The sequence below is a fragment of the Curcuma longa genome, chromosome 6 (genome assembly GCF_044706935.1).
Source record: "Curcuma longa cultivar G26 ecotype Majalengka, Jawa Barat chromosome 6, ITB_CL_G26_1.1, whole genome shotgun sequence".
Lineage (NCBI taxonomy): Eukaryota > Viridiplantae > Streptophyta > Magnoliopsida > Zingiberales > Zingiberaceae > Curcuma > Curcuma longa.
The window spans coordinates 3,610,686-3,625,492 of record NC_133866.1 but is presented as its reverse complement, the minus strand read 5'-3'; the positions used below and the strand labels follow the sequence as shown (position 1 = coordinate 3,625,492).

The window sequence follows — 14,807 nt, the reverse complement described above, 5'->3', positions numbered from 1 at the left end:
GAGGAGGGGAAACGCGAAGTGGACCGCGGGGAAACGGAGAATCCGTCGAGCTATCAGGAGGCAGCGTCGACGGATGACGCCGTAGTAAAAGTAGAGGGAGGTCCGCCTCCGCCTTGTCAAAGCTGGTGCGGTTGTTTTGCCCCACTCTTTCTTCCTCCACTCGATTCCTTCATCTTCTTGATCTGAGAGCTGTAGGTTTTGTCGGCAGATAGTAATTGAATGGGCTCTCATTTGGATCGTCGAGTGTTTCTGTATGTTTCTTTTCTTTCTATATTCAGAAAAAGATTTCTGGTCGAGGATTTGATATCTTCCAGTAGGAAAGAGTTTGGATTTGAGCTCGAAGAGTAACAACTTCCGCGTGTCCCCGTCTCTTCCCGTTCCTTGCCTCAGATCTGTTGTTCGGCTGGGAAGTATTGCAAAGGCGACACCTTACTCGTGCAGCGCTAGCAGTAAATCCGGAGGCAGCAAAAATGAAGAACATTTGCGACTCCAGCGGGCGTTGAAGAACAAAGCTGCACCCGTCTCAAGGGAAGAAAGCGAGAAGAAGAAGACGTGCTTCTACCAGTGCAGAACTTGCTGGTTTTTTTCTGCTTCTCTGAACTGCCTTTATTTTCTCCCCAAGAGAATTTTTTAGGTTGGTTTAATGGCTTTGGCTCCTCCAAATAGTTCATCTGCAGTTGTTGGCTCAGGTTAGAGCTCTTTCTTCTGTCTTTTTTTTTTACGAGTATTTGATTTTATTTCATTATCATCTGGAGCTTTTTCCCTCTTCGAATGGTGGTTCTCCTTTTGCTTGATTAACTCTTTTTTTATATAAATTTTTTGTGGGCAACAATAGATTAGAACTTTAAGATTTTACTTTATTGGTTTTGAATCTCCTAAAATTTTGTCAATCAGCTTTTGCTATTATAGCGTGGCGATGTCAATCTATTTGGGGGTATCATTTTGTCACTTATTGATGCTTTTAATTTGTTCATATATACCTGATGCTGTAGACATTCTTTGAAAATTATTCATTTTTAAAACTTTACTGGATTAATATTTAGATATTTTCTCTGGTCAGTAGCCATCTTTTCTTTTCAATTTTTTACTCTTTATTCTCACTATGTTCTGCTAATTGCGAATGCATGTTAGTTCTCTATCAACTCTGTCAAGAAAGACCTTTTAACTCATCTGGCTGGTTTGGGCAAATGCTCCTTTCAAATTAACAAACTTCTAATCTTTGTTATTTTGACAAATAGAAAATTCACTACTATTCATCTAATAACCATTGGCTGTTCTTGTTGTTTATTTTATATGTTATTTTTAATTCATCCCTGAATGCTGCTGGGAATTTTATCCAACCAGGGACTTATCGAGATGTCTTATACCCAGAACTATGGAAAGCATGTGCAGGACCTTTAGTTACTCTCCCTCGTGAAGGAGAAAGGGTTTATTACTTTCCTCAAGGTCACATGGAACAGGTATCTGAATAACTTTTGTTCAGTACTCAAGCTATCTTATTTCTTTTTTGGTGAAAACTCAGGCTATCTATTTCTATCGTTTCTTCATCAAGCGATAGCCATCAATAACTACAGCCATTCTAGTGATTTTAGCTGTTTTGAATTTGTCCATTTTCATTGTTACTATCCTGTTTCTGCATGTAATCAGTTGTTGCTTGAATTTCTGTGTTTGGTTTCTTAATAGCATATTGCTAGGCAGGTAGGCTATTAGTGTTATCTTTCTTTTGGAAGAAGAACTTGCTAGTAGCTCTGCTCAAAAGGAAATCCTATTATTGTATTTTCTAAATTAAGGTTCATTATCCTTCTTTTGGAAGAATGAATCTGCTGATAGCTTCGCTCAAAAAGAAATCCTTTTATTGTATTTTCTAAATTAAAGTTTCATGAAGGAGAGTCTTGGCGCAACGGTAAAGTTGTTGCCGTATGATCTTGTGGTCATGGGGGGTTCGAGTCGCGGAAACATCCACCCTTTTTATGGTTCCATAGTTAAGGTTAACTATTTTTCTAAAATATAGAAACACTGGACTTACATGCTTGTATCAACATTAAGTTAGTTTCTTTTCTCTTATAGCTAGAAGCATCAACAAGTCAAGGACATGACCAGCAAATGCCCTTGTTTGATCTGCCATCAAAGATCCTATGCAAGGTAGTTCACGTTCAGCTTCAGGTAAATCACATCGAAGTCACTCTATGTTACCTGTCATCTTTCTTCAAACGTCATTTATCAGTAAATGAATTGCTTTTTTGTACTTTTAGGCTGAAGCAGATACAGATGAAGTTTTTGCTCAGATTATGCTGCTGCCTGAAACTGATGTAAGTCTCTCTCACCATCTTTCTCCTCCTAGATGTAGCCTATGTCAGTTGAGAACATCCCGAGCTTAATTTGCAAAAGAAGAATCTGTTTACTTTCTCCTCTATATTATGATTCCTATGGAATATAATTTTTCATGTATTAAAATGGTATTTACAGAATACAACCATGTGCTTGTAATGATTTTGACTTAAGGAGTTATACGAAAAGTTGTTGACTTATAGCTCTCCTCCACATTTTCTGTTAGCTCATAACCTCCTTTGGTGCTATGTTATGACCTTTTTCTTTTTATTTTTGTAATCAGCAAACAGAGGTGAGCAGCCCTGATACTCCACTACTAGAGCCTGAAAGGTGCAAGATCCGCTCGTTCTGTAAAGTTCTAACTGCATCAGACAGAAGCACTCATGGAGGTTTCTCGGTTCTAAGGAGGCATGCAGATGAGTGCCTTCCTCCACTGGTTAGTTGCTACTTTGAGAAATGAATTCTTTATGCTTACATATCCTTGTCTGTTAGTTATTTTTATTGCTTTTTATTGAAATTTCTTTGACTTTGTTCCTCTACCTTGTTTAGTCTCAATTTCTCTTTCTATAGGATATGTCCCAGAATCCAGCATGTCAAGAATTGGTTGCTAAAGATCTCCATGGAAATGATTGGCATTTCCGTCACATTTTTCGAGGTGTGTATGAGTAATGTCAAATTAGTTATAAGTTGCTTTTTTATACTATTTCCATATTTCTTTTTAACTTGTTTTTTTATGTGGGTCCTGAAATCTAGAAGTTAGCAAAATAAAACTCTTTCTTTCTTACGTACAGCGAAATCCTGTTTGGCTTTTCATGACATGAATTATATCCTAGCAAAACATACAATGATTTTTTGATAGTGTATAGGTTTAGTTATAGATATGTTATGGCTTGTGGTAGTTCTAGCAGTCCCTTAATTGTGGGACAATTTTCCCCCTAAATGGTTAATTTATATTTCATTTGTTCCCACTTTGAATCTTCAAATTAGTATCTTATTCAAGACTTTTGCTAATATGAGTTTCACCTTCTCTTTCAGGACAACCTAGGCGTCATCTTCTGACAACTGGTTGGAGTGTTTTTGTGAGCTCAAAGAGATTGGTAGCTGGTGATGCATTTATCCTTTTAAGGTTGTAATTACTTTTCTTTTTATTTTATTTACTCCTCAACCTTGCAAAATACATCCATTATGCTAGATTTTGTTAACCAGAGATATGTAATCAAGTAATCATATATTTTCTATCTCAGAGGTGAAAATGATGAGCTTCGAGTCGGAGTGAGAAGGCTTATGCAACCTATAAATAGCATGCCATCATCAGTCATTTCCAGTCATAGTATGCATGTTGGAGTTCTTGCTACTGCATCTCATGCTATTATGACTGGGACTCTGTTTTCTGTTTTCTACAAGCCAAGGTTTGATTCTTTTTCTTTAATTTCTTTATGTTCTCTCGTGCACGCACACACTTGTGCAAACTCGACCATATACTTGCTTGTCCAAAACCATGTCAGTGGTTTTTGATGTGTTTTAAACATGTTTATTGTCGTAAGACAGACGCTTAATGTTTTACCCAGTTTTTAGATATTCAAGTTCCTTGTTTTCTTGACAGAAAAAATCTGAATAACATATTTATTAAGAATGGGTTCGTGTTTTCAGAACAAGTCGATCAGACTTCATTATAAGTGTAAACAAATATCTTGAAGCCAAAAATCACAAAGTCTCTGTCGGGTTGAGATTTAAGATGAGATTTGAGGGTGATGAAACTCCAGAAAGAAGGTACTTTTGTCAATCTGCGATGCACATCCAATAGATTACTCTGTTAAATCTACAGTGCAATTTAAATTCTCCACCTTTGCAGTTTTAGTGGTACTATCATTGGTCTGGACAAGGCACCATCTCGATGGCCGGATTCAGAATGGAGATCCCTAAAGGTAACATTTTCTTTCTGCTGGCTCAAGACAATTTTGCATACTCGAAATTCATATCTCTAACATTGCTGATGTTGGTGATTATGGATCAGAGCAAGCTCTCTATTTATTCTCATGTATTTACGCGAAGCGCTTTCATTTGTACGAATAGGTTCAATGGGATGAACCTTCATCTATACCAAGGCCTGATAGAGTTTCTCCATGGGAACTGGAACCACCTCTTACAGCTACTCCTTCAACATCTCAACCGGTGGGCAGAAACAAACGTGCCCGACTGCTGGAGTCATCTGCTCTAACATCTGATCTTACTCCAGCATTTAGTAATGTTTCTCTCCCCTTATGTGGCTGAATCACTTTATACGATCACTGAACTCCTGATTTCCTTTATACTTGTCTTCTTTTCATGAGATCGATACTTTGACCACACATTTCCATTCACATTATAGAATCACACTTTTTTCTATGCAGGTCTAAGTTCCTTCGATGTTCATGGCAACAAACCATGTGGGATTCAGTTATCATTAGTGAGATATTTAGTTCTTTTTGTGCTGTCTAACCCCAAACATTATCAAATTGCATGCTTTTATTTGGCATTTTATAAGCTTGATAGGCCCCCATGAGATTGGCTAGCAAATGCTCACAATCTTGCTTTGTGTCACCCCGTTCTATTAAGATTTGAATTGCCAAGAACAAACTGTTCAAACGTTTATGTCAAGTACTATATATTGTTTGACATTAGTTATGCCTGAAACAATATACTAAGTCACTATGTATGATGTGTATATTTATTTTTGTCCTCGATTGTTTCGAATGCCTTTTTTTCAGTCGTCACACTTTGTGTTTGTGCCCTTTTCCAGGGTTATGGAAATCATCTGTTGAGAATACTCAAACTATCTCATTCTCGGGGCCGCATAGTGAAAAAGAGATTCATACACAATCCTGTCCCATACCTTTGTTCACATCAGCATGAAAGCCTTGTTCGATTGAACCATCATCTGCTAACAGCCCTATGTACTGGTCAACGACTACAATCAACCAAATTGATTCATTCTTGTCAGGTGGTAACGATGAACACTGAAAGGAAGCGAGAAAGTAGGTCTGGCTGTAGGCTGTTTGGTGTCCAACTAGTCGAGAGTTCTGTCAAGGAAATTTCTGTACCAACTGGCATTTCTTCTGTTAGAGAGGAACAACCAGTGATGTCTTTGGATGCGGAATTAGATCAACAATCTCGACCATCAAACTTTACTAGGTCTGATGCACCTGTACTCAGCAGCAAGCCTGAGAAGTCTTGCTTGAGGTCAACCCAAGAATCACAAAATCAGCAATCAAGGAGCTGTACCAAGGTAATCCTTAAATAACTTTTGTGTATTGCTGCTTCACTGATCGAACACACGGTGGTTGCGTATTCTAATGCCCTGAAAAAGAGTATATGAAGCTGAACTAGTTGTTTGATTTCCCTCTTTTTCTTCAGGTTCACATGCAAGGAAAGGCAGTTTGTTAAGCAGGTTCCTTACTGCTTAACAAACTGGAAGATCAAATTCCTACTGCTTTAACAAGATCACTGACCATCTACTAGCTACAAAGCCAGTTCATGAGTTGTTCTTCATAGAAAGGTTAGCTGCCGGTTCGGCATATCGTTTACAAAAGTTGGCTCTATTTGTTCTCTAGCCAGTAACTGAGACCCTTGCTTTGTTGCTAACATAACCAACCAAAAAGGATGGTAGATGGAGCTTTAGTCTAGAACTCCCATGCTTTGTCTATGTAGGGCATTTTCTTCCTAGTTAGGCTGGTCCTTATAGGTGAGCTAAAGCTAAGCCATTCGCGGAAACAAGTTGGCTAACTTTGTGTCCTTGTGAACAAGGATAAGGCATCGGATAAGGGGCGATATATGTCTTGCTGTCTTTGTATGACTACTTTCCTAGCTACCAAATAGATGTACATAATTAGGTCTCAGGTGGCTACTATGTTGTTAAACTAGTGCTTTCCTGGCTACCAAATAGATGTGCATAATTAAGCTTTGTTTATAAAACAACAAGAGACATTTATTTTTTCCAATCTTGAAATTTTGTTTGGTGTTTTGCTTAGTTCTTGATTAACAATTAATTTAAATGATCCAAAAACACCAAGTCACATGTGGAACATGTGTGATGGAAATGTAGGATGCTATCTAGAGTGGGGGTGAATTTATGGTCGCATGTTTTTCTTAAACATACATGCGTGATCATAACACTAGATGTATGTGATGAGAATTTTGAATTATTAAGTTTCATATTATTAGTGTTTTGTTTTTGATAATTTAGGTGTTCAAGTTTTGCCTATCAGATAATTCAAAGCATAGTTTATGTACATTTAGAAATCGATCTCCCAAGATATTCATCTCATTTGAGATTCGAACTCTGATCTTCTTATTTGCGCATCTCATTATTGTTGATCTATAATCAAATTCATAAACATACACATCTCATTATTCATTCAAAGGTAATTCATTTCATGGAGTTTAGCAACAAATGCCAATGTGAGAAGGACACAGTGGAAAGAAGATGATCTTGAAGCCAGAGATAAAACTGAGATAATTGTAAAGCACCCCACCAATTATTGTAGCAAGTACTGATAGATGAGATGATTGCTCATATTATCAAAAATAATGCAATTACTTCGGTAAAAGATGAAATCCATCATCCAGTGCCCTCACATGGTTGGTCCCACAATTATCAGGAGGTAAATCGGAAAGCTGCAGCTAACCACTACGGGAGAGGACATTGTCTCGATTTCATCAAGATTTGATCCTTGTCCACTTTGACAAGTCTGTCTTATAATAATTGTTTCAGTCGGATGTTGTGGACGGTCAAGTCACCAGTCGATGGTCTGTCATCTCACGCACTGTAGCTCCCGCCGGCGAAGAGACTTGAAGAAGAACTGAGCTAGCGGGTTAGTAGGGTGGCGGAGATTCCCGACAGGTTACTCCAACACTCAAGTCAGTAAAAGGAGGAAGAAGTATGTGAAGTTGTTGAAAAATTCGAAGAGAGTCTTCATACCTGCGGGGGAGATTATATACTCACGAGAAGGAATATCCACGTTAGCATGAGGGCAGACCCCTGTCGTGACTGAGGGAGCAAGTCTGATAATCATTGTCAAATGGCCTCGACATATGACATCCGAGGGATCAAATCTATTAACCTCATAACCGTCCTATGACTTGACAGAGCTGATTATTCTTATCTTTTGGCTGTAGGCAGAGACACGAGGGGATCTAGGGGATCAGGTTTGACAACATCGTAATCGTCTTGATTCTTTGGCAGGGCTCGCACACTTGAGAGTTTTTGTCGTCTTCTGAGCTTGGAATGGTCGAAATAAGGACCGAGTGATTGAGATGGTCGAAGTCGGGATGGCCGAGATAGAGACCGAGTGGTCGAGGTCGAGATGGTCGAGGTCGGGATGACCAAGACAAAGATCGAGTGACCGAGATGGTCGGGAGTTGGGATGATCGACACAAGGACCGAGTGATCGAGATAGTTGAGGTCGGGATGACCGTGACAAGGATCGAGTGACCGAGATGGTCGAGATCGAGATAGCCGAGACAAAGACCGAGTGACCGAGATAGGGTCGAGGTCGAGTGATCGAGATAGTCGGGATCGGGATGGCCGAGAGAAGGGCCGAGTGACTGAGCCGATGCATCTAAAGTTGACTATTGACTTTTTGACTTGACACATCAGTATGCTTCTTGACTTTTGATGCCACGTAGGACTAATAAGGATCCGCCACATCAGTAATCAATTCAATCATGTCTTAGAGAAAAAAAAATAATGCAATTACTGATAGATGAGATGATTGCTCATATTATCAAAAACAATGACTGAAAGTAGATACGGATAGAATTCCTGTTTCTGTCCAACAGATAAATCTCCTGTTTCTTCTCTCCTTCCTGCCATGGCTTCAATGGTTAGTTTGTCAACTGCACTGTTTAAGAAAAGAAACAAAGGGTGGGTGATGAGAGAGCCGAGTCACATGGACAATGATTGACAAGTTCAGAAACCACTAATTGTGTCCAAGGAATGATTCTGAGCATTGCCTTAGTGCCTTTCAACAGTGGACAAGGAAAGAAGTTGCAAGTCATTGAAGTTTCAGTGAAATGAGGTCACTGATAATGGACAAGCTTGCTTCATTTTGGATCGATGATGATCCATTTCGCGTCTTGATTTGATCCGAGATTGGCGGTTCGACGGGGACTGCCACCTCCGGGTGTAGTATGTTCATCACCACAAGACCCCGAGATCGGTTAGTCGACGACGAGGACTGCCACTCAGGGTGTATGTTCATCACCACAAAACCCTCAAACAAGGACATAAAGTGGGGGGCATTTGGGAGTGACAAGACAAAAAGGGAGCTTCAAAATTTGGGGTTCATTGCTTTGCTAGGGCCTGCATTAGCATTCATTTTAAGCGAATGCAATGCACTAAGTAAAATTCGATTCCCGATCAATCAGATCAGATCAGATCGAAAAGCAAACGACCACTTTAGGCAAAAGCAACCAGGCATTCAACTATGAGATTGGTTTTCAAGCATGTAACAAGATGGGAAAGAGAAGGGTACTATTGTTTTGAAATTGTCGGACTTCTTTCCCTCCCAAAGCTAAAGGAACCTTACTAGGGGAGGTTTCGTCCGATTCTCAATGATCGTGTCTCCAATCTATTGGTCGATAAGGGATACGTGTAACGACGAGACGGGAAAGAGAAGGATATTATTTTTCAAAATTGTCGGTCTTTTTTCTCTCCTAAAGCTGAAGGAACCTTACTAGGGGAGGTTCCATAAGTGGATGTGTTGGTCATCATAAAAGCCAAGTTAGGTCATAGGATGGACTCCATGTAACCAAAGAACAATAGACTTTTGGTGCTATTTCCGCAATCGGTGTTCTTGTCAAAGGTTGTTTGATGTGAACTTTCTTAGTTTTATCTTCTAATCGCACAACGTATCTTAATTTGGCGGAAATAGATGACCTAATATGGGTGTTACGAGCGAGTGATAACATAAATCAAGTCGATCAACAACATATACACAATGACAAAGTTGAAAAATCAATTAGACCGTGAAGAGAGAAATTGAAAAGGGGATGCACCACCAAAACCATTTCAACATGTTCAATCAATGCACATGAGTGGTGCAATGCATCGAATCACATCGCGAAAACACATGGATGTGTGCTTGTGCATATCAAGTGTGATGGGTGTAGAAGTGGCACACATGATTATACATGGAAAATTAGGTTCATATGATGAGATGATTTGTTGACTCACTTTATAGTTTGCGCATACACATCATTGTGTCGAGTCATATATTTAAATCCACATCAAACATCACATAGGATGGTCAATTCGTGTGTTGTCGTATGCGAACCTCCGCTTTGAATTGGTGCGGTTTGAATCATCCATTGTACGATCGATGTATCTTAAGAGCAAACAAAGCTCCACCACGATATTGGTGCACTCTAATAGGTGAATTCACCATGGTTTCTTCCATACAATAATGAAAGTTGTAATACAATAGACGATCTCATTGTATCATAGAGGAATTTTGTTCAACCCTAAATACACTCCATTCGTGGGACGAAGGAGGCTTATCTTGTTTATTTAGCCATCTCATTTAAATGTTTGATGGATTGCCATTTGTTTATCTTCTCTTAGGCATATTCGATCAATTGATATTCACACATACACACTTCAATACAGATTATTTACTCTCTAATTTCGTAAGACGATAAACATGAATGTGAAATAATGGGTGGGTCGTGTTCGCAAATACTTGAGAAGTGGAAATGGCATCACATCCAACTAAGAGAAGAAGCTCTCATTGTCATCTCATTGACATGGGCTCTAATCCAATGAAATACAATTATCGTAGAATCATTCGATGGTTCCAAGAGCAAGGGCACCATTATATTATTTATGAGTAGTCAATTTGGATCTCGTCATTGTCCTCATCTAATAGGTATCAAAACTATGCCACATATCTACACTTCGAGTCGTAACTTATCTCTTCCCCCGACTTTGGTGCATGTATCTCTCATGTTTACTTGCATCATCTTCATCGATGATCATCATCTTTGCCGCCTAAGTCCAATGGATCCATGTGAAGTATTTCACTTTTGTCCTCTTAATGTCTCTTCAACTAAAAGCAAAGGAGGAGGGATCAAACTTGTGAAGTCCTTTAATAGTCTTTTTCTTTCTTTTTCTTGTTTTTATTTACCTAAAGATGCTTTTGACAATTGACAATGTGTTCATTGCCAACCATACTTTATTACAAATTGAAAGCATAACTAAATTTACTATGAAATAATTTTTGTTTTTTTTATAAAGTAAAAGTGAGAAATTGTTTAACATTTATGAACATAATTGTTGTGCTATAGCCACATGCCCCATATCTTCATTTTCAACTAAGATCATGAGGATATCTTTGAAAGTCTTTATAGTTTTAAAGGAATGGCAACTTTAGAAATCATGTATCTCTAGCTTCGTAAACGAGGAGTAAAATTCTATAACTCGTGTAGAAGTGTCAAATAGGTCGGGCTGTCTATGACACCGCTCGGTTAGATATAGTGTGGGTTATGCTCAGCATGACTCACCAAAGGTTAAGTTGTGCCCGTATTAGGGCCAAGAAGAGGCCCGGCCTGCAGACATGACTTGTGTCTCATGCTAGGGTCAACCAAATCCATGTCTTAAACTTGGACGTGTTGCTTGTCAACTTGAATTAGTCTAAGTTGGTAGATTTGGGCCATGCATAAGATGCCGCTAGATTAATTGTCTTGTCTTTGCTCGATCGATCGAGAACTCCACTATGTGGTGTTCATGCCAACCTTGGACTTTCATTGCCTCTAGTCTTCTTAGTATATGCATACTTGTACATGGTCTAAGCATAAACACTACTAAAATTAGATGCGGATGCAATAACAAGATGTGGAGTAGCTCGAAAAGGCGAATTTCGATAGCTTTCATGACTCACGCGAAACACATCGTATGGGAAAACTTAAGCTCGCTTTTGGTGATACAACATTTTCAACTCACTTTGCCAAAAGGCCACACCCTAATTTGATTGTGATTGCCACTTGTTCGATCGCCAAGAGTTATTCCACATCTAATTTAGTGTGGTAAAGGTAAAGGAGCACTAAAAGGTTAAGAAGTTGACAAGGAAAAGGAAGCAAGGAGGAGAGGAAGAGATGCATAACAACTACCATCGAACTTAATAAAAAAACACACACCTCTAATTATTCATGTTGACAAAAGGGCATTGCTTTTTCAAAAATTATTAAAATAACATGGATAAAAATCACATGGACTTCTTAAATTCAAAGGAAACATCAAATGGGCATCCTTTTTCTAAAAAAAAAAAATCAAAAATATGTCCCATTAGATATTTTATTTTTATAATACCTTTTATTTCAGCGTTGTTGTAATGCTACAATGTTAGTCTTTATTTTTAGTATTATTATAACAACTATGATTAATTGTTATAATTTATAGAAAAATTATTTTGTAGTTGATTATAATAGGTAACACTTAATATAATATTATTGTAGTATTGTATTAGTTAATTAGTCGCTTCAACAATTGTTTTAAAGTGATTTTGATTAATTTAAAATAATTTTGATAAAGTTTAAATAATTTTGAACAAGTTAATAAAAAATATTTTAATATAATAGTACTTTAGAATTTAAAATTTAAGGTTCAAGATTTTAAGATTTAAGATTTAGCTAATATGTAGTAACTATTAGTAGCCGGTAGGAGTGAGTAAAAGTTGGAATAAACTGATCGAATTTAAAAAATTCAATTTAATTATTTTAAGATTTCAATTTTTTTCTAAAAAAATTAATTAATTGGTTTGATTTCAATTTTAAAATTTTTTATTCGGTTAAACCAAATAAATCATATTTAATCGATAAATTCCTAAGTAAGTGAACTTATAAATCTTTAACTAATTAATAAATCTTCCATAATATTTAAAAAAATAGTTATTTTGATTAATTCAGTTTTTGATCGAATTAATCAATATTTTATCGATTCATTTGTTCAATTTTTATTTAAAAATTCGATCAATTCGATTCAAAAATTCAGTTCAAAATTCAGATCGATTTGATTCAATTTTAACTAAATACTCAGCTCTAAGTAGCTACTACAATATGTAGTAACCACTCGAAAATCACAACAATGTGAAAAATCATCTATTTCAATTTAATTAAACTAAATCATAAATAATATATTCTAAATCCTAAATATATTGTAATAACTATAGAGTAACTTTTATACATTATAGTAATTATCGATAATTGCTACAACCACGCTAGAATAAGAGGTATTATGGGCATAAAATAGGCATAAAATAGTTGATGGAGCATTCTTTTGATTTTTTTAAAAACAAGGAGCTTCCTTTTGATGATTTGTATAAATTGGAATGCTCTTTTGATTTTTATCCAAATAACATCCACTAGGGAGATGCATGTATACACTATCTTAGGGCTATAGACTAACCTTTTTATTATCTATATAAATTTTATTAAGTATGTATCGGGCATAGTGAAAGTGTTGAATTAAAATCGGATTGGGATCAAATAAAATCCATCAAGTAGGCGTGGAGATAAAGTGTAAATTGATCCAAATTGAGATTAATTTGGACTTAATTTAGTTAAGTTATAGCCGAATCAAATTTAATTAGATTAAACCAGTTTAATCGATTTAAAATGAATTAGAGAATTTTTTAAAAAACCTATTCTCTTCACTTTTTTTAAATTCTCTTCCACTTATGTAGTCTCGCTCCCACCGTCTCACGCGCAAGCCTCTACTTGCAGCCACGACCACTCCCTTTGTGACCAGACCCTCTCGCCCCCGGAAGTGTAGTCGTCAGCATGACCGCCCTCGACTGTGACTGCCACAACTGGATCGACGTGTCTTCTACGTTGACGTTCCTTACTAGTTACGTCGACATCAAAGACAAGCAGTTGTTAATTGAGATCCCGTGAGACGCTTGAGTATGACCTCATGTCGCACTCGCGGATCGGCTATCTCTACCTCATTGTCGATGGCATACTCTCTAACAACCCACCAGTAGTTAGGCCTTCTGTCAACTCCCAAATTTCCAACCGCTACAAATTAGATATCATTATAAGTAAATTAATTTAATAATATCATAAATAATGGGGGAAAAAATCTATTCAATAAAATTTGAAATTCAGTGAAATATAAAAAAAGACGAGATGGTAAAGTGCTCACATGAAGTGACCTCAGACCTCTTTTTTAGCGGACTCGACCAATTCGACATTAGTCCAACCCAACTCTAATTTCTAGATCAATCTCTGATTTTCATTGAAGTTACTCTAAGACAGAGGGAGATACATTATCCTAAAGGCACGAACAATTTTGATCAAAGTCGCATCACCTTAGAGCAATTTTAATCTAAAGGGGAGCACATAGCGATATTTGATGTATCAAATTATCGAAAGCGAGTGTCTTTTCCATGATATGAACAATTAGGGATGCCCTTCCAAAAAGATCGACAATTTTGGATAGATAAAATTTGGCAAAAAAAAAATCAATCTATAAATAGATTGACAATCCATCCTTAACACAATCCTATATCTACTACACGACAAATAGCAACACAACTTTCACATGATTCACCCATTTGATGATCCGTCTTTCAGAGTAAATTAAGTAGACAACCACTTCCACTTGAGCTTAAATTTAAGCCCACCTCAAAAACCAAAGGTTGACTTTGCATGAAATTACTTCACCACCTAAAAAGGGGGAGACAAGCCCCCACTAAATATGTTAATCCTATCTAATTAATGAATTTGTTGTTTAGTCAAATTTAAGCCTAACACACTTAATCTCACTTTCCATTATCAATAAACAATTGTTTTAGTAGCTTCTTTGTCTCTTCTGCTTTTTTGGCAAAAGTTGTTTTTTTTTATATGGAATCGTCAACAATGTGCTCCTGTAAAATGATATAAATATCCTCTAATAATGTTCATCTCCAATCTAAAATTCTAAATTGGTTGGACGCGTTGCCACTTGTCCGATCAGCATGAGTTATTCCACATCTAATTTAGTGTGATAAAGGAGCACTGAAAGGTTTAGAAGTTGACAAAGAAAGAAGCAAGGAGGGGAGGAAGAGATACATAACAACTACCATTGAACATAATAAAAAAGCACTTTTAATTATTCATATTGTCAAAAAGGCAACACTATAAAAATCACCACAAATTATGATGGATTTAGCGATCGAATTATAATCGATCACTAATTTAGCGATCCATTTTTAACTTCGATCGCTATTTAGCGATCGATTCTAAATCGGTCGCTAATTTAACGACCGATTATAATTCGATCGCTAATTTAGCGACGGAATTATAATCGGTCACTATTTAGTGACAGACTTTAAAAATCGATCATTAATTAGCGACGAAAACCAAATATCGATCGCTAAAACAATGACCGAATTTATATTGGGTCGTTAATTTTAGAGTTGGATGACACGAAGAGAATTTTAGGGAACCTTAGCGATTGAACCAGA

The 14,807-nt window shown here is 37.0% G+C and overlaps 1 pseudogene; it reads left to right on the top strand.

Moving 5' to 3' along the window:
• The first annotated feature begins 210 nt into the window (after nucleotides 1–210).
• On the top strand, nucleotides 211–6,183 carry LOC141830351 (auxin response factor 9-like; annotated as a pseudogene).
• Nucleotides 6,184–14,807: the final 8,624 nt, after the last annotated feature.